The sequence below is a fragment of the Triturus cristatus genome, chromosome 1_1, assembly GCF_964204655.1.
Source record: "Triturus cristatus chromosome 1_1, aTriCri1.1, whole genome shotgun sequence".
Classification (NCBI taxonomy): Eukaryota; Metazoa; Chordata; class Amphibia; order Caudata; family Salamandridae; genus Triturus; species Triturus cristatus.
In genome coordinates, this window is record NC_140579.1 from 580,678,557 (window position 1) to 580,700,578 (window position 22,022).

Sequence of the window (22,022 nt, forward strand, 5' to 3'; positions counted from 1 at the left end):
CAATTCCACCTATTCAGGGTCCCCGCAACGTCCAGGTCAATGGAGACGGTTGTGGCAAAGGCGCGATGGTCTGAATGCGGGTGCCCCGGGCAAGTTACTCGGAGAAGTCGATTGTACCCATGGGCTGGTTAGGCTTAGACTGCAACCCAGGGTCACCACCTATTCAGGCAGCAGTTCCAAATTGCTGGGCGATACCTCTAGGGTCGGAAGCACACCTCCCAGCTGGCTGGTCAGGGGTCTTGATGAAGGTCGGGGCTGCGCGGCGCAGCGTCCATGGTCCTGTGGACTGGACTCCAGCTGAGGTGGGCCCGGGGGAGCTGCGGGCCGAGTAGGTTGGATCCAAGGATGCCTGGGGTCTCCCAGCGCACTGCCACGCCGCAGCAGATGGGGTTCTGGGGAGCCCACTCCAGGGGCAACTCAGACCCAGTAAGTGCTCTGGGTGTTGTGCCAAGTCATGAGGAGGAGGGGGGGGGACCCCAAGCCAGTTGAAGCCAGGCCGTGGGGTTCTCAGAAAATGGAGAGGTGGTCTGTGCATCTGTGGCAGTATCACCCCAGCCTCCAGGGTATGCAGGGAACAGCAGCACGGCCCGCGGTCCGAAATGGGAGTCTGGCCACCACAGTAGAGTGCAAGGACTGGGAGATGGCAGTGGTGCTTCAGGCGTGGCCCAGTTCAGCCCCAGCAGTGAGGTAAGCAGCGCCGCAGAGCAGGCCCGCCAATGGAGACGTGGAAGGAATGCATTGCCCCCCCCATCCGGCGCCCCCGCCGCACGAACCTGCAGCCGATTCACCCTCGGCCGGCCCGCAGGTATGCTGATGTCTTTGGCGTAGTGCTCAATTCATAAATGCCCCGAAGGCCCCACCGGGGTGCCGAATCTGGTGTTTCAAATGCCGCCAGGCGGAGGTTTGGACACCACCACGGGCCCGGGCGCGAGTGTTGACGTTAGGAGGTGCAAGTAGTGCCGGCTCGCCGCTGCCCGAGATGACAGCCGAGTATCCCCACCCCGCCGCTGCCAACACTATCTCATTGCCCCCGGCTCACCTCTTGGCCTCAATTAGGGAGCCGCCGTATCTGCGGGTGCGCTGGAGACGAGCAGCATACAAGAGGCGGGAAGGAACGGATGCCGGGTCTCCGACGCCCGTCTCCTGGATCGCAATGTTGGGGTGGGAGTGCCCGCACATGCGGCACCCTGCTGCCAGATTTGGCAGCCGGTCCCCGTGCCTCACAGCCACGATCCCTTCACCACAGACCTTGTAGCGGGCTGGAGCAGTGATCAGTGGGTGGGATTCGCAACCTGGCGATACTGTACAGTGTGGCGTTCTGGGTCGCCCAGAAGCGAGGATGGTACGACACCCTGCCGCAGCCACGGATCAGGCCTCGGGGGCCGCTGCGTCCATTTGTTGGATTGTTGGTGTTGACTTGCAGCCAGGGGCCCGCATTTACAGCTCCAGAGGCAGGTCGGATCCTGTGAGCCGGGAAGGAGAAGCCGCCATTTTGTGCCCAGAGCAGGGTGGAGGCCGCGGCTGAGACTCGGGCGTCTCCGGCAGTATTTCTGTAATCCTGCCGGCGGCCAGGCAGCAGAAGCAGGAGCACTGGCGACAGGTAAGGGTGGTTGGATGAGTGCAGATGGCGGCGGATCTTGGAGCGGATGATAGAGGGGTCCGGAGCACTCAGAGTGCGACCGCCATCTTAACACTCCTAGCCGACAACCGGGATTTTAAAGAGGGAAGAATTTTCCCTGTTCTGCAAAGCTTCCTTGCTCCAGTCTCCAGCTGTTAGCTACAATAAATTACATCTTTCAGTCAATCGCTGATTTTGGGACGGGAAGATGAGGGTTCCTTGCCTATATCCATCTGCCTACTGGAGTATAGCAAGCCACAAAGCGTCACCAAGAGTGTTTAGGCTTAAAGCTCGCAATTGCAAGGTTGCAGTCTTTACACATGGTTAGACATAAGTATGGATTTTGTGCGAGAGGAATATCAGGTCATAGATCTTATTTAATATGGCTCTTGTGTGTAGTTTGCCACATGCCCATGTTGTACATTTCGCAGCGTCAATTTGCAAAGATGGACATGTTGCAGCAAGGCATATAGCAGTGTCTAGGGTTGTTGGGTACGTATTGTCTGTCTTGACTGCCACATGCTGCTAGTATGGCGTTTGATGATGACAGTATTATGCATATTGTGCTGGAGTGCATTGACAGTATAGCTTGAAGTCTGGTGCCATGAAACCCTCTCAGATTTTACAGTAATGTGAGAATTTGACATTTTAATCTAGGTTGTTTTCCAGCCCATGCTAACTTAAATATTTTTAATCTAATAAAGTTGAAGAAATGTCCAGACGGGGATCAGGAGGTTTGTGAACATGTATAGAAATTTGGGGAGGATAACCCTTTTTATGAGCACAATACGGCCAGCCAAGATAAAGGGGAGTGTGATCCAATTGGGCTATCTCGCTGGCTCATTTAGATATGGACACTTCATAGCTTCATGTTGCACTAAGTCAACTTCCCTACTCATCCAAATAATCAGATATTTCATGACAATGTGCGTCATAACAGCAGGACCTCCAGTCACACTTCGGGGTCGCCAGGAAGATCATGGACTTTTGTCAATTAATGATTAAGCTAAATGAGTGTCAGAATCACAGGAATTTGCAAATGATGGGGGATGTTTGTGTGCGGGACCACAACAAGTTAGGTCGGCTTGAACTGAAATGAAAAGCAGACTTGGTATGAAACTGAGACATCTGTATAAGTGGTGCTGTCAGAGATTCCGGCAAATAAAATGGGGAATAGTGACATTACTGCCGGGAGCCCGTAGAGATACGAAATGTGCAGAAACCAGTTCGTTCTTCTAAATGCGAGCCATTCATCTGCTGTACAACAATTTACCCCACCTAATGAGTACACAAACTATCTCCACACACTAAAGAATTGCCAACAGGTACCCCAATTCCAGTTAAACAAATGCGTTAGTAACATTTAGAGAAGTCACCCTCACATTGATCTTAGGGTTGAGCTGACGAAGAAATGTACAGCTATTTTAGGAAGTAGACCTTGCCCAGAATGAAACCTGACTGATCAGAAAAGATTAAGTACAGAAGCAGCGCTATCAGCGTATTTGCCAGGATTTCAGCAAGTATTTGATTGCCAACGTATAAAAGGTGGAGGGGCAATAAAAGTCACATCTGACTGTGGGTTTATCTTGCTTTGGCAGTGTTATCAGCAGTATTTCAGACAAAGGAGGGAGAATCCTTACCAAGTGCTTCCTCAAATATCGTGATAAGGTGTGGGGCTAGTATGAGCACATACTCTTTAGAGAATTCACTAGTTAGACCATCACTACCTTCAGCACAGCTACCTGAAAAGCCCTATATCACTTTTTTGATTTCTTAAATCACGCTCGGTGTGTCTAGAAACGGACGATAAGTATCTTTTAGTCATGCTACTGCAATGTTATCAAAGTAGGCAGTGATATCAGATTTAGCAGGTTGAGTCTTGGTTTCATCAAAGTCATTATTGAATTTAATGAATTATTGCAAAATGAGCTCTGCCTCGAAACTGACGTTTCATCACACTGTTTGATTATGGTAGTGTTATTCACCAAGGGGAGTCTCGTAAGTTGCACCAAGGTTTTCCCCTACCTTTCTGCCTTTTCATAAGATCTGGCATGGCCTCTTTACTGAGCTAATTTAACTCTGTTTGCAGTATCGCCACATTCCCCCAGCTTAGATTGAATGTTTGCAATAACTATTTGTGAGTGTTCACAACTCATTCTCCAGTCTAAGTGCAAACGTGATCTTATGATTTTTAGTATACCCAACAATTTGATAATAAAGACCTCATCTATGAAGACCAGGCTCAGCAGGAAGAGGAAGGTTTCTGGTTAATGCATGTTGCGATAAGGACTGGGGAGTGATCTGATGAGGTTTCAGCAAATTGTTTGACTGATGTTGTCCATGTGTCTTTTTGGGACTAACCAATAATCTATTCTTGACCACGAGTTGTGAACTGTGGAGGGCAGATGCCCTCTTGAACGGCTTGATTGCTGCTCTGCCAAATATCTACCAAGGACAGATCTGCCAAGGTATTCCTCAGTTGTTTCGCAGCTGAAGGGTTAGGGAGATGTGATGTCACACTTCTATCTAGCTCAGGGTCTATAATCACATTGAAGGCATCTCCCTAAATAATAAATTGCAGCTTCGAATGCAGGGTCTCTGACCACAATTTTAGAAAAAAGTCTGACTAGTGTGTTTGCACTAGGTTTCTTACTTACTGCTATGAGTTCCCCCCCCTAGGTGTGATGAATGAATGATGGGATTTTAAAAGGCTACTCCAAAGAGTGTACCGGCACTTAACTAAGGCACTCATCCCCTCGTAGACAAACAAGATGCAAATTGGTGCATTCTAGGATTCTTCATGAATAGTCTATCACTGTTACGGCAACACAGCATCAGTATATGAGTTTCCACTTCCTTACTGCAAGTGCTGGGACGTAACGGTGGCCCTTCCTGGAGCAAAATCACCTCCTGGAGCAACTGAACTTCAGTGTCTGAGCCACCAAAGACAAGGAAGATCCGAGAGTGTTGGATGGTTGCTAGTGAACAACTTGGTAAGAAAGATATTCTGGTCCCAATTTGTAGGAAGCCTGATACAGCAAGATAAAGGCATTAAACAATATCCATTTCATTTTTTTAGTCGCAGCCTGTGCAATGATATGAGATGGTGTAATGCAGAAACGTATCAAATGTCCTAGATAAGTCATGCCTCCGGGTTTTGAACAGTTTGCAGGCGGCTGATCAGTTTGTCAGGGAAGCCAAGATAAGAGTATATTGGCGGCGTCTTGCATAGAAATAATCATGGCGTGGACCACCGTTTTACGTGTCGCTAATGAGAGACTATCTAGATTTTTTTAAGTGAATGAAGCAAAGTGACATGTTTCAACCAAAGACAGAACTTGCAGCTGAAAGGACAGCTCGTCATCAAACTGGACACCTAGATTTCATGCCAATATGGCAGGCGATGGTAGAGGTGTGAGCCCATCAAGACAACAGTTCTTAAACCAATGTTCCTTGGCATGGCCAAAAAGTAGAATTTCAGTTTTATCCAAATTGCAATGAAGGTGGCGCTCTTGCATCTAATCTAGAACTTTAGTCAGACAGGTTTCAAAAGACTCGCGCGTTGTGGCCGGTGCAGAGTCTATGGTGAGAAGAGGCTGTGTGTCGTACGAACGAGCTTAAAGCCACAGGACTCAACAAGCAATGCAGCAGGAGCCATGCAAGTTCGGCTTAACAAAGAGCACTGCTGCACCCCGAAATGCAGGGTGTAGTAGACTGTTGCCTTCCAAACATGCAGACAGTTGAGTATTAATCAGTTTTTCGAGCATTTTGGCCGCTGCCAGCAGCAGTGAAATGGGTCTAAAATTGCACATTTTTAGGGTTGGCCGTGGGTTACTTCAATAAGGGAACCATCTTCTTTCATAGCTGGGGCACCACTGTTGTTTCCAAGGAGTTATTAAAGAGCATATTGAGGACAAGCAGGATCATATCAGATGATTAGAGGAGGGCACAGATCCATCGGCGAGCGCTCCTTGCAGGTCTGCAGTTTTTTCAATAAATATAGGATTACATTTTGCAGGGAGTAATTTGACAGATGTAAAACGATGGTGCCGTGAACCTTCCTGCTTTGAGACTTGTGGGCATAAAGCCTGGCTGAATTTTTTTTAAATCTCTCAAAAACCTTCCCTCTCATGCAGCAAGGCATACGTTGGATAGAATTTTTACAGATTACTCCCCCGTCTCTTTTCGCAAGACACTACCACTAACCTGGCAGGATCATTTTGCCTTACTATTAGACATCACTCTTGGATATACCCATTTAACATCAGTCTCTCCTCCCATTACTACAATCAAAAGACCTTGGGACAAACTGGATTTCGCTAGTTTTAGGAATGCCCTGCTAGCTTCCATTCCACCTTTTTCAAAAGATCCAAATATGGCCACCAGCTATCACACTTGGCTAGCTTATGTTACCAACCTATTAGTTTCTGCCATTCCTCCCTCCAACTGTAAGAAAACACCATCGGAACCCTGCCACAGTCCGAGACTTAAAACACAAAAAAAAACAATGTCGTAAATTAGAATATACATGGAGACTTCATTACAACTAAGACAAAGTTGTCTATAAAAAAAGCACTTCAAAACTACAAAACAATGATTTTTTGGGAGAAATCTTCCTACTATAGTCTAAAAATTAAAAAAGCAAAACATTATTTAAAACTGTAAAAGCTCTGTCTAATCCTACTCACAGCGATAATGCAAATGCGAGACAATCCCTTTGTGATTTACTTGCCTCAACTTTTCAATCCAAAGTATTAATGTCTTCTCAGCTTTTTCTGCCAGCTCCTTGCAACACAGAGATAACCCACATCAAGATATCTTAACCGACAGCCAACAGTCTCTTTCCAACGTCTCCCCCTCAGCCCGGATCACGTTTTTAAATCTATTACCCTGCTCCAAATCAGGTTCATCAGATGATTCTTGCCCTCCTATAATCCTTCACCAAGTTGCAGAGATCATTACTACACAGTTGACACCTATCTTCAATAAAATTGTCCTGACAGGGATTTTTCCTAACGTATGGAAAAAAGCCTCTATTCTCCCTTTAATAAAAAAATGTACGGTTTCATCTTTAGACCCCAACAACTACAGTCCCATATCTCTGCTTCCTCTCTCAGCAAAAATCATTGATAAAGCTTTAAACCTACAACTAACCACTTTTATTAATGACAACAACTTGCTAAATTCCTCTCAATTCAGTTTCTGCTATCAAAAGCATGGAGGCAGCCCTTATAGCAGCAACTGAAAAACTAAGAACTATTACTGACAAAGGTGACAACGCTGTCCTTATTTTATTAGATCTCTCAGCGGCATTCAACTATGTCAATCACAACATTCTCATTGCTTGCATACTTGAGCTGGGCATTAGGATTTCAGCCCTTGAACTCCTTGCTTCTTTTCTTTCCAATAGCCAACAACTGCCTTGGACCCCTTTACCTCAAACTCTTTCACTCTTCCTTGTGGGAGGCCACAGGGAGCTTCTCTCAGTACCCCCTATTTAATTTATACATCAGTCCACTGGCTAAACTTGTAAAATCCTTCCGGTTTTTTCGTTGTATCGTATGCAGACGACACAAATTGTCAAACACTGCATCACGATTCAAGTCCTGTATGAGAAGCATAAACAATTGGATGATCGAGAACTACCTCTGACTCAAGCCTGGAAAAACTGAGATTCTTTTCTTTGGTAACAACACCAGCTTCTGGGCTTCTGACTGGTGGCCACAAGAGTTTGGCACTGTACCCACACCAGTGGACAAGGTAAGAAACCTTGGTGTAATTTTTGGCCGAAAACTCACTTTTGCTAATCCGGTAAATAAAATTGTTTCCTCAGTTTTTTATCTTTTAAAGATTATTAAGAAAAAAATCTTTTCTTTCATCCCTCCTACTCTCCAAAAATCAGTTGTAAAAGCTCTGAATATATCTAAACTAGTTTACTGCAAAGGTTTATACCTTAATATGCAGCAACATATTCTGGCCAAACTTCAAGTTTTACAAAATGCGGCAGCTCGGCTACTCTTCCATCTTCCCAAATATCACTCTGCCTCCATAACACTACACAAACTCCATTGGCTTTCAATAAAGAATAGAATTGCTTTCAAAGCCCTGTGTGTTGCCTTCAAGGCATTACACAAATCGGACCTGAATGCAAATGTCAATCTAGCTATCTGCCTGAAAATAAACTTGCTTATAAAAGGGCGCTTAAGAATTGTTAAGAAGCAAAGTAGCACAGTCCTCTTATTATGCACTAAACATCTTGTTAGCAAAGAATGCACCATGTGAACTTTTTTTCAAAGCTAAATCTTTCGTATGTGGTAATGCCTGTAATCCAGTTATTCTGGCTTCGGCTGAGCTCTGTGAAAAGCCCATATTTTATGTTATGGTATTAGGTTTGTATAGTGCTCGAATACCCTAGGGTGTCTTCGGGGACTATATCAGCGAAATGTTTGAATAAAGTTTTCAAGCTGCTTACACCACTTTTTCTAAAGGGCTTCTTTGCCAGATATTAAAAGGTTTACTGCGATCAAGTACATCTGCTACAAATCCAAACCATGAGTTGACCATTTCTAGATCAGCATCCAGTACACCCGAGATATTTTAGACTGTCTGATAGTATGGCAGAAAACTGTGGTGGGTTCTACTTTACTCCTAGGTCTTGTCATCCTATTCCTATTATCTGTGGACCAAATATGTGGGCTCCCAGATACCCAGCGAAACTGTATTAGCCAGTGGCCAGACCAAGTCAGCGCCATAGTTGTGTCTACAGAAAGCGCTGTATTGGAAAACAGGTCGAGGCTGTGACCAGCCAGATGGATGAGGGCCGTCACAGTATTAATGGAGATTGAAAGATCTACAAGCTTCCAGCAAGGCTAGACTCAATTTTACATTTCCATTTTCTGGTATTTTACTTTAAACTTTGCAGTAGCTTTCAAAGAGAACTGTTCTGCAATTAGCAGATGCTGCCTTTTAAAGCTGTGAAATAAGTCTTTAATGGAACAATTTCCTGAAAAGAGAACTTCTTGTAAAAATGACCTTCGGTAATGCTCTTTCAGAGGGATATTGAATGAATGAATGAATGAATTTATTTATTTATAAAGCGCTACGTCCACTCCAAGGAGCATCTTGGCGCTATCAGACCATGAGCAGAAAACAGAACAGTAACGGAAGAGATAAGGAGACAGGTAGACTGTGAGTCCCTAAGATTTTCCTGATAGCAGGGAGAACACGGTAATATCAGTGACGGAAAAAATCCACGTTTTTAATAGCTTTCTAAAAAGATATTCTGATTGAGCCAGTCTCAGCTGGGACGGAAAGCTGTTCCAGGCTTTAGTACCCAGAACCGCTAAGGTTTTTCCCCCTTTTGTTTTCAGTCGATAACTGAGGACTGTCAGATAATGTCCAGATGATGATCGGAGAGGACGCTGTATGGTATAAGGCCGAATTCTAGTCCTAAAATATGCTGGCCCTGATGATTTAGTGGTTTTATAGATGATAGTTAAGATTTTGAACAGAATTCTTTTATGTATAGGCAACCAGTGTAGACGTTGAACTCCTGATGAAGAAGAGGCACCCCTAGGGAGCCTAAGCACCAGCCTGGCTGCTGCGCTCTGGACTACTTGTAACTTTTTTATAATGGATTTATTTGCCCCCGCATACAGGCTGTTACAGTAGTCCAGGCGTGAGAGTACTAGAGCTACCGCAACCGATTTCCTAGCATTTCAAATGATTCACTTTCATCCAATTCATAACTGCCGTTATGCAGTGATAGAATTTTTCCTCGGATCTGGTGGAATTTTTATCTAAGGTAAGGATGATCTGTGTATCATCTGCATATGTAATAGCCTCAACCTCAAAGGAGTCAATCAGAGTGAGTAATGGGGTCATATATAGATTGAAAAGTGTTGGGCTCAAAGAAGAACCCTGAGGCACCCCTGACAGACTCTGTTTTTCTGCCGACTTATAATGGCCGAGGGTGACAGTGCTACGTCTATTTTCTAAGAAAGACATAAACCATGCTAGTGCCTTGTTGGTGATGCCATTTATAGCCAATCTATCCAACAGGACAGTGTGAGAGACAGTGTCAAATGCTGCAGCTAGATCCAACAGAACCAGTACTGCATCCCTACCTTGATCTAAAGCCAATTTTAACGTTTCTGATGTATGGAGCAGCACTGATTCTGTCGAATGGCCAGGTCTGAAACCAGATTGTTTTGGATGGAGGATATTTTCTTTCAGTAAGAACTCATTCAATTGTTTATTCGCCAGTTTTTCAGCCAGCTTACTCATCCAGAGCAGCAGTGAAATTGGTCTAAGGTTAGAAAGCGTACTAGGGTCCGCAATTTTCTTTTTTTGTAGAGGTTTTACTGCTGCGATTTTCCAGATGTCCGGGACACCAGCGGACTCAAATGATGAATTGATTATTTTATTGATAACTGGGTTAATAATGTCTACAAGTGCCTGGAAGACTCTGGGAGGACATGGATCAAACGGGGAGCCCAATTTACAGGTAAGAATAACCTGTTTTGATTGTTCCAAGCTGACTTCTTGAAAGCAGGAGAAAGCTCTAGTAGTCTGGTATTCTATCCGATAACAGATTTCATCACATTTAGGATATCCACAAGAATAGATCTGGAGAATTTTACAACAATGCTCCGGAGAAAAAATAGGTCATGCTGAGTGGGGCCACCCCCAACCCCACAAGAAGTGACAGAACGGAGCCACATATAAGCATCAACCCGATGACAGTTCTTTTAGTTTTCTCCTCCAGACGCAGAGTATGAAGAACAAATCGCAAGTGACACTTTGCACAAATTTACCTTGGAACCTTATTATGATGTACAGGATTCAACCCCACAGACATGGGAGGAGGGAAGGCAGTGCATGATCTGCGGTTAGAGTATCCACCAGAAAGAGCATTAACAAAGGTAAGTAACTTGCTCTTTTGATGGATACTTCAAATAGCAGATTATTTCCCTTTAGAAAAGATACCACAGCAGCACCTCTCAAAAGTGGAGGGTCTGTGGAATGGACTCAAATGAGAAGCCTTGCCAGAACGAGCAGGCAAAATTACCCTTCTGTCAGAACAGACTGTCATGGGATTCATATTTTGTGAACATGTGCACGGACGCCTAGATTGTAGCCTGGCAGATGTCTAGACTCTGCACCTCTTTCCCAGCCAATGTTGTAGGAGCTATTAGGCCCTAATGGAATGAGCCCACAGGCCTTAAGAGGTTTGCTTCTTAACCAGCACACAGACGATTTTGATGGAGGACTATCCATCTTGATGGAATCCTTTTGCAACCACTGCCGATGGATCCTCTTTTCCTCTTTCAAAAGGTGAGGTAGCACAAAAAAATATTAGCAAAGTAATAAACTGGCTGTTGAGAAAAGGATTCACAACTCGGAGTAAAAAGGCTGCCCTGGTCCTTAGCACCAATATCTCCGGGAAGAAAGTGGTGTAGGGTGGTTGAGAACATCTGCAATTCACTCATGTGGCATGCAGAGGTGACAGCAATCAGCAAATCTGTTTTTAGCATCAGTAGCCACAGTGAGGAGCTATGAATCGGCTCAAAGGGAGTGCACATAACACATGTCAACAGTAAATTCAAGCTCTATCGTGGCATGACAAATGGCTTCAGGGGAAACAGGTCAGTCAAGTCTTTGATCAAACAAATCCCAACAGATTGAGAAAGTTGATCAAGTACAAACAAGAAGCCCAAAAGGGGACAACAGAGAGATATTAATTGTGCCCTCTGCACAGCCTGGCTGGACCAACAACAGAATAAACAATAAAACCTTCAAATGTTTGCCCTGTAAAGGGTTGACATGAGCGCTACACCAGGCAACAAATGTCACCCAGTGTAGACGGACTTTGTTGATGGGTACTGGGCTGTAAGGAGAACATCTACTACTGCGGCTGACAGATTAAAGGCATTCGACTACCACTCTTCAGTCCCTGCATATGAAGGTGTAGGTTGTGAAGGCTCATGTGCAGGACTCTCCCCTATTGGTGCTCCAAAAAGGGGTAGCTGAGTCGGAGGGCAAATGTCCATGCTCAGGAGCTCTGGATAATATACTCTTGTGACCAAGTCCAGTGTTTTTAAGATGACTTGAGTCCGGTTTCTTCTCACCTGACTCAGAATATGAAGCAGAAGTAGGGAAATGTATAAGAGACCCAGGTCCCATTGTTGTCCGAATGAGTCTCCCAGTGACTAGTAAAGTTGATGCGCATAGTTTTGAAACTGTGTTCGATGGAGCCAAACGGATCTAACCGGGGCATGCTCCATTGATCAAAGATGCACCTTGCCACCTTGGAGTGGAGATGCTACTTCTGGTCTTCTCAGCTATTCTACTGTGGCATTCAGAGATCCTTCTAAATGAATGGCTACCAGATCAATGTTCTGCTGGTCCAACCACCTCCAGGGACATACAGCCTCATGGCACACGATGGAGGGCCTGACTCAACCTTTCCTGTTGTAGTACCACATGCCAGATGTGTAGTCATGAGAACCAGCCTCCTTTGATGGATGGCCGGAAGACTTTTAGCTCCAGACGAATTGTCCAAAGTTCCAAAAGGTGGACATGGAACTGGCACTTATCCTGAGACTAGATGCCTCTTATCTTCACTTCCCCTAAATGATACCCAACCAAGAAATGCCTGCAACTATTTGGTGGAGAATGGCCTGCCTGAAAAATGAAGGGTGGCACTTGTCTGCACACAGAAGATCTTAACCTGTCGCCTCCATGATCTGGATAGAGTTGTAGAGACAAACCTTAATGCTGGGCCCCCTGAAACCTGAAGTTCCACTGCTGGCCCCGTTAATGCTATTTGGGGATCTGGACTAGGAGGATGCACAAGGCTTGGAGTCCAAGAAGTCTGAGCTATCCTCACCAAGAACCAGGACTGAGCCTGAAACAACAGTATCATATTCTGAATGTCCTTGACTCACTGTGGTGGCAGAAAAGCTATAATGAAGGGAATACTCTGTGTGGGAGGAGGGGTAATTCAGATCATTTATAAAAATACTCTAAGGGGTCAGGAGTTTGGCCATGGTCCTGGGGTGTTCTATGACTGAATGCGGATAGCTCTCTTTAAATGCATCCCTAACCTTCAAAGGAAGGCAGCGACCGAGGGGATGAGGCAAGGCTCAAGGGGGAGCACAGCAAATTGGAAGAGTTCCCAAACCGTGAACCGAAGATACCGGCTCTGGGACTGCATACGGGTATTCGAAAGTATGTGCCCTGCAAGTCCACAAACACTATCCAGTCTTCTGTGTCCAGAGCAGGAAGAACTTGAAACAGGTTGGGCATGCTGATCTGTCCTTTCCTCAGAAAGGCATTCAGTGAGTGGAGGTATACTATAGACCTAAAATAGTCATCCTTCTTTGGTACTAGGAAGCAGCGTCAAAAGGATCCCTCTCTCCAAATCCAGGACCCCCTCGATGGCACCTTTGACCAGGATATGGTGGACTTCTTGAGGCATGACTGTGAAATGGTAAGCTTTGAGTGGTCTGATGTGGGAGGAAAGGTATGGGAAGGAACTGAAACACAGAGCATAGCTGGTGTGATTTGGAAACCAGCACGGCTTCTTCCTCGAAGGTACTATGTATACTATTGCTTAACAGGTTCAGATGGCTGAGGCACTTTCTTCAGTTTGTGGCCCATAGAACAAGTCTAGCTCAGGTTCTGGAGAGGTATCTAACCCATTGGCCTTCTTTAAATCTGGACATTTGACAACATCAGTATAGTGAGGGGAGAGCAGGTTGTACGCCATCAGCATGGGTGCTATGGCAAACACTTTGCATGCCTCGAACATTGCTAGAGTTGGATATAAACAAGGCTTCCTAGCCTTTGTTAGAACTGGCATTGAGGCAGAGGCAAGAGGCAAGGATTAGAGTTGCACTTTTGTGATTTTTTAGCACAGCATGTGTGTGGAACAGGCAGACGATGGTCCAAGGTGTGAGATGCAAGTTTAGTCTAGTAGGTGGCTGCCACAGACGGAATAAGCACAAAATGGACTGGCTTGGACCCAGGGCAGAAGTGTGCTCGGTGTCGGAACAGGCCTTGGAACAGGTCTCAGTGGGTCAAGTTTGTGCCGAGTGAGGGGATGCTGGCAGAAGCCTAAATGGACTGCTATTTATGTTATTTCTCAGCTTTACTGACTTGCTGCTCTAGGAAAGTGCGCTCTGTGCATCTTAATTTTAACTAAAACACCAATACACTGCACTGGTGTCTAATACTTTGTTGGGGTGTAAATGCATTATGACTTAACTAACCACCAGAGTTATCTTATTGTTATCGATCTACCCAGAAAATTGTTGGACATACAAAAGTCTTTGCAGTAGGTGACTTACCATTGGTCATTTTCAAAATTCTATGTCAGGACCGGAGGCTTCAGATTATGTTTTATCTTTCCTTACTTCATTTGACAGCAGCCATTTTAAAACAATCTTAACAAGACCACATTTCCCAGAAGTCCCGGGAAATTGGTGAGAAAAAACAAACAAGGGACAACATATCCTCAAAGTCCAATGTCCACCATATAGTCCCTCTTACGACTCTTGCTCATCCTCTTTCTTTGCTGCTCACAGCCATCAGATGAGTGTTTTTCTTCCTTCTCATACTAATATATGGTTCACTGTAGAGTGTTTTTCATTGTTCGCAGTTGCGGAGCCGTTTTTCGGTCCTGAGACTCCACGTTAATATTGCAGGCCTTTCTGATATGGGTAAAGTTGTAATTTAAGGCCAGTTATCTTGTTGCTGTTTACCGCGGGACCGCCTTTTGGTCCAGCGCGATTTCGACGTGGTGCAAGTGGTGTGCGAGGTTTGCTGCGCGTTTTCCTTGAGGAGTTTCAGTCAGTCAATGCCTCCCGCCGTTGCCTGATCTTCCGTCACCCCCTGGAGTGTTACGCCCTGGTGTAGGAGGGTCTGTACAGGTGAAAGCCTGCATTCTTTATGACGTTCAGAATTTTCACCTCTGGGTAGGTGTGTGTGAGTTTTACTGACGCCCGCTGGGTGTAAAATCTTTGTCAAGTTTCACTAAAACTAGTAACAGTCTCTAAGGCTGGCCTGCAGGACACACTCCCGGGGGATCCTAGGGCCTGTGAAAGGGGCAATTTCTTTGACGCAGGGTTGTTTACCGGGGACGCTGGCCTCCTCTGTTATTTAGGGCTGAGCCCTTCCACAATATCAGCTGGTCCCCAACATTTATAAGGCAGTCATTAAGACTGCGGAGGTAGCCATCTGGTAAACCTGTAAATAGGTAAAGTTGGCAGAGTATAATTTTCGTGCTCTATTAAAGCATGTCAGAACAGATCCCTTAAACCAACTAACTTGGGATGATGAATTTTATCACGAGGTCGATGTGTCGATTTACAGGGTGGTGGAAGAAGTCATGGCACCCATGGAAGAGCGTTTAGCGCAGAAAATTGCGTGTGAAGGTGCTAGGTGGGCCCCACCTGTTTCAACCGCCCCTGGCAACACACAGGGTGCACAAAGGGGAGAACCGGTCCAAGCCAAACATCCCAAAGTGGACAGAGTGGACCAAGATGCTTTTGAGCACTTGCGGGAAGCGTTCCTGGCGCAGCACCAGTCATTGGCAGGTCCCTCAGACAATCTCTCTCCCCCTATTTTGCCTCCCCCTATAAGTCCGCCGCAAGAGGTTGGGGATGATACCCAAGGGGACACAGATGAAGAACCTTGGCCATCCAGACCACGGCGCCTCTCGACGGCCCCTGGACCAACTTAGCCGCAGGGGGTAACAGATATGTTGGACCACAAATTGATTATTCACCCCCGGCCCTCAGAATGGACTCCCTCCGTGAAGGTGGCAGGCTAAGTGGCTAGTCATATTCAGATTCCGATGGGGAAGGAGCCCGTAGCCGCCTCTGGTCAGAGTGCCCGCGGCCCTCCCTTGATGGAAAAGTTGCACAAACCCCAGAATTAGACCCTAGAATGGCTACCTTTTTGGCCAAGTTCATCAAGGACCCCAAGAAGAGCATAGACAGATCCTGGAGGGCGTGCCAGGACAAGCTTCTGGATGCCCGCGGCCCGCTCACCATGATCCTAGATATGGCTGAAGATGCCAAGGTTTCATGAGTCCTGATATCCCCAGAGGCCTTTTCGGGGTGGGTGCAACGAGCGATAGTGTTTCTGGGAAACGCTAATTGCGCTCTCTTGACGGAGCTGTGGCAATCTTTCCTTATCAAGGTAGACCCAAATCTGGTGGATCTGGCAGACTCCGAGGCGGGGGTGGTGGCCCAGGGAGGTTTGTTTGGAGAGCCTTTCATTAGGGAGCTCGGCAAATTCGTGAAAATGTTCACGTCGCTCGATAAGGCTCAGTCCTCCATCAAGAAGGTGTTCTCGTCCCGGGTTTTCCGTGGGGCCGGTCGAGGCAGGAGCCGCTCGACAGGCCAGACCCCCCAGATCTCCAGGGGCAAGGCTCCAGGCAAAGGCAATATCAAAACCAGGCCCACTACAATAACTTCTACCACTACCGGGAACGAAGATCCTGAGGTCCAGGTTTCAGTGGTGGTGACAACGTCTCAAACTCTGGTAAGTGTTTCTACCGCTTCTCTGGTGCGAGTGGGCGGCCGGCTGGCCGAATTTGTGAGTGTGTGTCACGACCAATGCTTGGTTGTTGCAAAGGGTGCAAGGGTTTCACATAGAGTTTTGCGGCAACCCCAGTCAAGCAGTTCAGCCTAGACCTATCCAATTCTCCCACCTAGAAGCGGAGTTGATCAATGTGGAAGTGTCCGCCCTTTTAGAAAAAGGGGCTGTGTCGCACCACGTTGCATCCACAAGGTTTTATAAGCAAGATGTTCTTAGTGGACAAGACGGATGGAGGGCAACGACCAGTCTTGAATCTTCGCTAAATCAACAAACGGCAGTCGGCACCCGATCGAAGGTGCTTTCGGATCTCGTGACAAATCTACGGCAGTTTTGTCTAGATCATCACATTTCGGTGACAGCGGAATATCTTCCCGGTCGGGATAATCAGGTGGAAGATTGGCACTCGCGTCACTTCAGAGATTCCAGTCTGTGGAAGATGCATCCGGATGTTTTTTCAATGGTGCATGGCCTTGGGTACCTTTTTCAGTGGATCTTTTCGCCTCTAGGCTGGACCACCAGGTTCCTCGATTTTTCAGCTGGAGGCCAGATCAGTTAGCAATGGCCACGGATGCTTTCCTGCAGGATTGGATGCAGGAACAAGCTTATGCGTTCCCGCCGTTTGCGATGATCACTCTGGCAACGGCCAAGATCAGGCTTCAGTAAGCGCAGGTGGTTCTCGTCACACAGATTTGGAGATCACAAGTTTGGTTTCCAGTTCTACTGGAACTTTCCTGGGATTTTCCAATCAGACTCTCCCACTTTCCAGAATTGCTTCTCAATCCGGATCAACATCCACATCAGATGGTGCTCAGCGGATCCCTGCGTCTCATGGTGTGGAGAATTGCAGGAGTAGATGGTCAATCCCAGGTCTTTCAGAGTTCGCTGAGAGCCTCTTGTCCAAGGCCTGGTTCGGATAGTACAGTCTAGAGATCTCGATCAGCCTGGTGATGATGGTGTCGTTGGTGTGTGCGACGGCGTTGTGATCCCGTGGTCGCAGATGTAGTCCAGGTTTTGAACTTCCTGGCAAGCTTAGCCCAACAGGGTTTAGCTTACCGGTCAATGAACACGTTTCAATCCGCCATTTCAGCGGGACATGTTTAGGTGTAAGGGGCACCTGTCATGGAGCACCCTTTTGTCGGCTTCTGAGGGGGCTTAGATTGTCACTGCCCCCTGAGCCGAGATACTCTGAATTATGGGATGTCAAAAGAGTTCTCAATTTGTTTTCGTCTTAGCAATCCAATGAGTTCTTGTCAAGGAAGGAGCTATCTGCTAAGCTGGCGATGCTCCTTTGTCTTATCTCCTGTAGGCGCGTTTCGGATGTGAGAGCCCTGGACATCACAAGCAGAGTTTTTCTCCCTCTGGAGTGTCATTTATCGTTTGACGAAGGACCAAATGTCACTCTAGAGTGATAGAATACCCAGAGCCTCTGGATTTTTCCAAACTGTGTGTGGTTTGATGCTTAAAAGCCTGTGAAGAAAGGTCTTCCGAACTTAGACCTCCAGGGGAGAGACAACTTTTGATCGCTCTCCGGAAGCCACTTAAGGCAGTGTCATCTCCTACGATCGCACAGTGGGTGCGGTGGGTCATGCAGGAGGCTGGAATTAGCCTGCGACAATTCGGAGCTCATTCGACAAGGGGTGCAATGGCTTTCAAGGCTCTCTCGCTTGGGGCAAGATTGGAGGACATAATGAATGTGGCGGATTGTTCCTCGGATTCGATCTTTAAAAGATTCTATTTCAAACCTGTTATTGATATGGCACATTTGGTGGTAAGTAAGATTTAAACTAGCCTAAGCCGAAGCCTCAAGTCTTGACATAGAATGAAAAATTTCCTAGCTACGGTAACGGAAAGTTTCAATTCTATTAAGGACTCGGAGGCGAGGATTATCTCACCCAACGAGATCTTCCGAAATGCCCACCCGCTAGGAGTAAGTATAATTTTCTCTTGTTTTTCAAATGTCTGATGTAATTACATGCATTGAAGTGGTTTTGTATCCCAATTTTGGATCAATTGCTCTTTTGAATTTGATTGACATCAAAGGATGATTTGTGAACATATATGTGAAAGATTTATTTTGCCAGAGTGGGATTTCTAACCCTGATATTGTGTTTTGGGTCCAGGAGCGGATTCTGGGAAGTAAGACGCATAGAATAAGACGGATGGCGTGACTCACGCAACGAAAGAGGATGGGCAAGAGTCTGAAGAGGGACTATATGGTGGATCCACTGCTGTAATTGGACATTGGACTTGGGGATATGTTGTCCCTTGTTTGTTTATTCTCACCAATTTCCCGGGACTTCTGGGAAATGTGGTCTTGTTAGGATTGTTTTAAAATGGCTGCTGTCAAATGAAGTAAAGAAAGATAAAGCATAATACTCGCCTCGGAGTCCTTAATAGAATTGAAACTTTCTGTTACGATAACTAGGACATTTTTCATTCTACCCCTTTGGGACCAGTTAAGTAAGCCAGAACAAACTTACTGACACATCTGTTCATGTTGACAATTTCTCTGCAGCAAAGTTTAAAAAAAACAAATTAATAAGTGGATTGTCATTTGCAAAATAAAATGCCCTTAGGCAACTAAATGTTATATTCTGGGACAGTTCATAAGAAAAGTCAGAAAGAAACCGGCTAATAATGATCTGCACACAGGTCTGTCTTGGCCAGTTAATAAATTAGCTTTGCTTAGCGACTGAAGTTAATTACTTGAATGTGCACTGACTTTCCTTTTCCTCACTGCAAGAAAAGAAAGCCTAGAAGGCAGCTTGGGTGGAAAACTGTCCCTAGCATTTGGTGTGGGTTTGTACCCTGCAAATGCTACCACATTTCAATTTGGTGTGTAATTGCCTCTTGGTCAAATGAACGGGACAATTAGCTGTTCTTGTACAGTTACCAACTCATTTTAAGTATATGTCCATGAGTATTTAACTTTAGATGGCACTTTAGAGGAGACAAATCGTTATAAGGTATTTGATCTACATGCTTGAGAACTAGTTTTATGATGAGAAATTGTCCAATAGGATTAAGGCCTTCCTGGCCAGATTCAGTGAACTATCAATTCAGCATCTAATCAGTTGTTAAGGATTCAGCTCTATAGATCTAAAAGCCTCAAATTGGAAATCAGAGGAAATCTGAGGTAGATTCTTGGTCAAAATGACAAAGATATTTCGTAAACATCACCCTGCCTTTCACCATGTAAAAATAAAATGGTCCATGTTCAACAGTCCAGGAAATGAGGAGGATCCAACAGCAATTACTGAGCTGCATTTGTAATTTGAGCCAACCACAATGAAAATACTGACAAACATATAGGCACCGCTCAATGTATCCCAGTGCCGACAAATAACAGCGGGACACATTTAGCAGCACCCACACATTATATGCTTTCCATTTAGATCTATAGGGGGACGAGGGATGTTTTCTTAAACAGGCCTCAAAGGGCCATCAGCCCTCCTTTTGTTTTAGCTTCATTATGGCTGTGAGCTATCTGGAGACTAACACCTATATACCAATGCAATGGAGGGAATCAAAGATAATGAATTACATTTTTACTTAATAAGTGCTTAGGAGAAGCTATGATTTGGAGGCAGGTTTTTGACTTTGGTCAACACTTATATGTAAGAGACACGCATGCACTGCAGTAATGTCAAATGTGCGTCTATATGAGTAATTACACTGATAATGATTCAATTAGCACTTAGTATATATTTTTATAGTTAATTTCTTTTATAACACTACACAACCCCAAAAAGCTCCTTATATCTCACACACATTATGCAGAGACAATTAATCATACAAATGTTTATATCAATGTACAGTAAATGCACATTCCGACATCAGTAGACGCTAACACCTCAGCACGCAACCTCCACCAATGGATCTCCAACTGCGCCGACACTCTGGCATCCCCTCATGAAGGCACCCAGAAAGCAACACTCCAAGAAAGCCAACTGGTTAACTCTTGCCCTCAACGAGTCCAGAAACACCTGTAGATGACTCTAGAAGAGATTGAGGAAAAACAAAACCCCGGAAACCCACAAGACCTTCAAAACCGCCCTCACCGCTCACCACCTCCTCTTCAAAACCACAAAGAAAACTGCCCTCCAAGACAGAATCCATGCCAACACACACACCAGCACAGAACTCTTCGCCATCGTCAAGGAGTTTGTCAGGCCCAACACTGAGACCAAAGACGACCCTTCTTCCCAATACCTCTGCAACAAATTCAGCCCCTTCTTCCACCACAAGATCAGGCAGACCTACGACAGTTTCGACACCCAAGACCCTCCCACCACGCCCAACACCACTGCATCCGACCATGGCGCACCCAAACAGATTATGCATAACTGAACCCCACTCACCACAGACGACACACTCAAGACCATTAAAAGCATCCACTCGGGAGCCCACTCGGACCCTTGACCGCACCACATCTTCCACAGAGCAGCCACTGTCATGGCTCCCAAGCATTGCCGATCATCATCTGCTCCATTGAGACTGCCACCTTCCCCAACTGGAAACATGCCAAGATCAACCCCCTGCTGAAGAAGCCATCCGCCGACCCGACAGACCTCAAGCACTTCAGACCCATCTCCCTGCTCCCTTTCCCACCAAGGTCATTGAGAAAGCCATAAAAGCCCAACTCTGAGTTCATCAAGGTGAACCACGTCCTGGACATCTCCCAAATCAGCTTCCGCAGCAACCACAGCACCGAGACCACACTCCTCGCAACTACCCTCCTTGATCAGGGCACAAATGCAGCCCCCATCCTGCTGGACCTCTCGGCCGCCTTCGATACCGTTTCCCAACTCACTGTAATCACGAGTCTCCACTAGGTCAGTATCTGCAACATGGTCCTGGACTGGATCCACTACCTCCTCCCCGGCTGAACGCAGGAGTCAGACTACCTCTGTACCTCTCAGAACCCACAGAAATCAGCTGCGGAGTGCCCCAGGGCTCCTTCTTGAGCCCCACCAGCTTCAACGTCTATACGACCCCCCCTTGCTGCCATCATCAGGCGCTACGGACTCAACATCATCTCCCACGCCAACACCCAGATGATCTCCCTCACCAATGAGCCCACAGCTGTCAGAATCAACTTCCACAGCGGAATTAAAGCTGCTGCCACCTAGATGTTAGACAGTTGCCTCAAACTCCACTCGGACAAGACCGAAGTTCTTATCTTGTGACCCACCCCCTCAGCTTGGGACAACTCCTGATGGCCAGCCGCATTGGGACCCCCTCCCCACGGACCACGCACGTAATCTCGGCATCATAATGGACTCCTCGCTCACAATGAAAAGACAGATCAACGCTGTATAATCATCATGCTTCCACATGCTGTGTCTGCCTCCAAAGACATTCAGATGGATCCCCACCTAATCCATTAAGACGGTCACCCACACTCATCACCAGCAGACTCAACTAAGGCACCACCCAGAAACTCCTCAGGAAACAACAGAACGTTCATAGAGCTGCAGCCAGACTGGTCCTCAACATCCCCCGCCACAGCCACACCACCAAACACCTTCTGAAACTCCACTGGCTCCCAGTCAACAAATGAATCACCTTCAAGCTCCTCAAACATGCCTACAAAGCCCTCCATGACGCAGGACTAGCATATCTGAACCCCCTCCTCTCATTCCACCTACCCGCCATGACAACTTCGCTCCGCCCAACTGGCCCAGGCCACCGTCCCACAGATTCACAATACCAGAGCCAGAGGATGATCCTTCTCCTACCTCGCCGCCAAGACCTGGAACACCCCGTCTCTCCAGCTAAGACAATCACCATC

General features: G+C 46.3%; 1 protein-coding gene across 19 annotated transcripts in view; it reads right to left on the reverse strand.

The window, feature by feature from the left end:
• The window catches only part of ANKS1A (ankyrin repeat and sterile alpha motif domain containing 1A), a 1,389,901-nt gene that overhangs the window by 459,812 nt on the left and 908,067 nt on the right, over window positions 1–22,022 (reverse strand). The window lies entirely within an intron of this gene.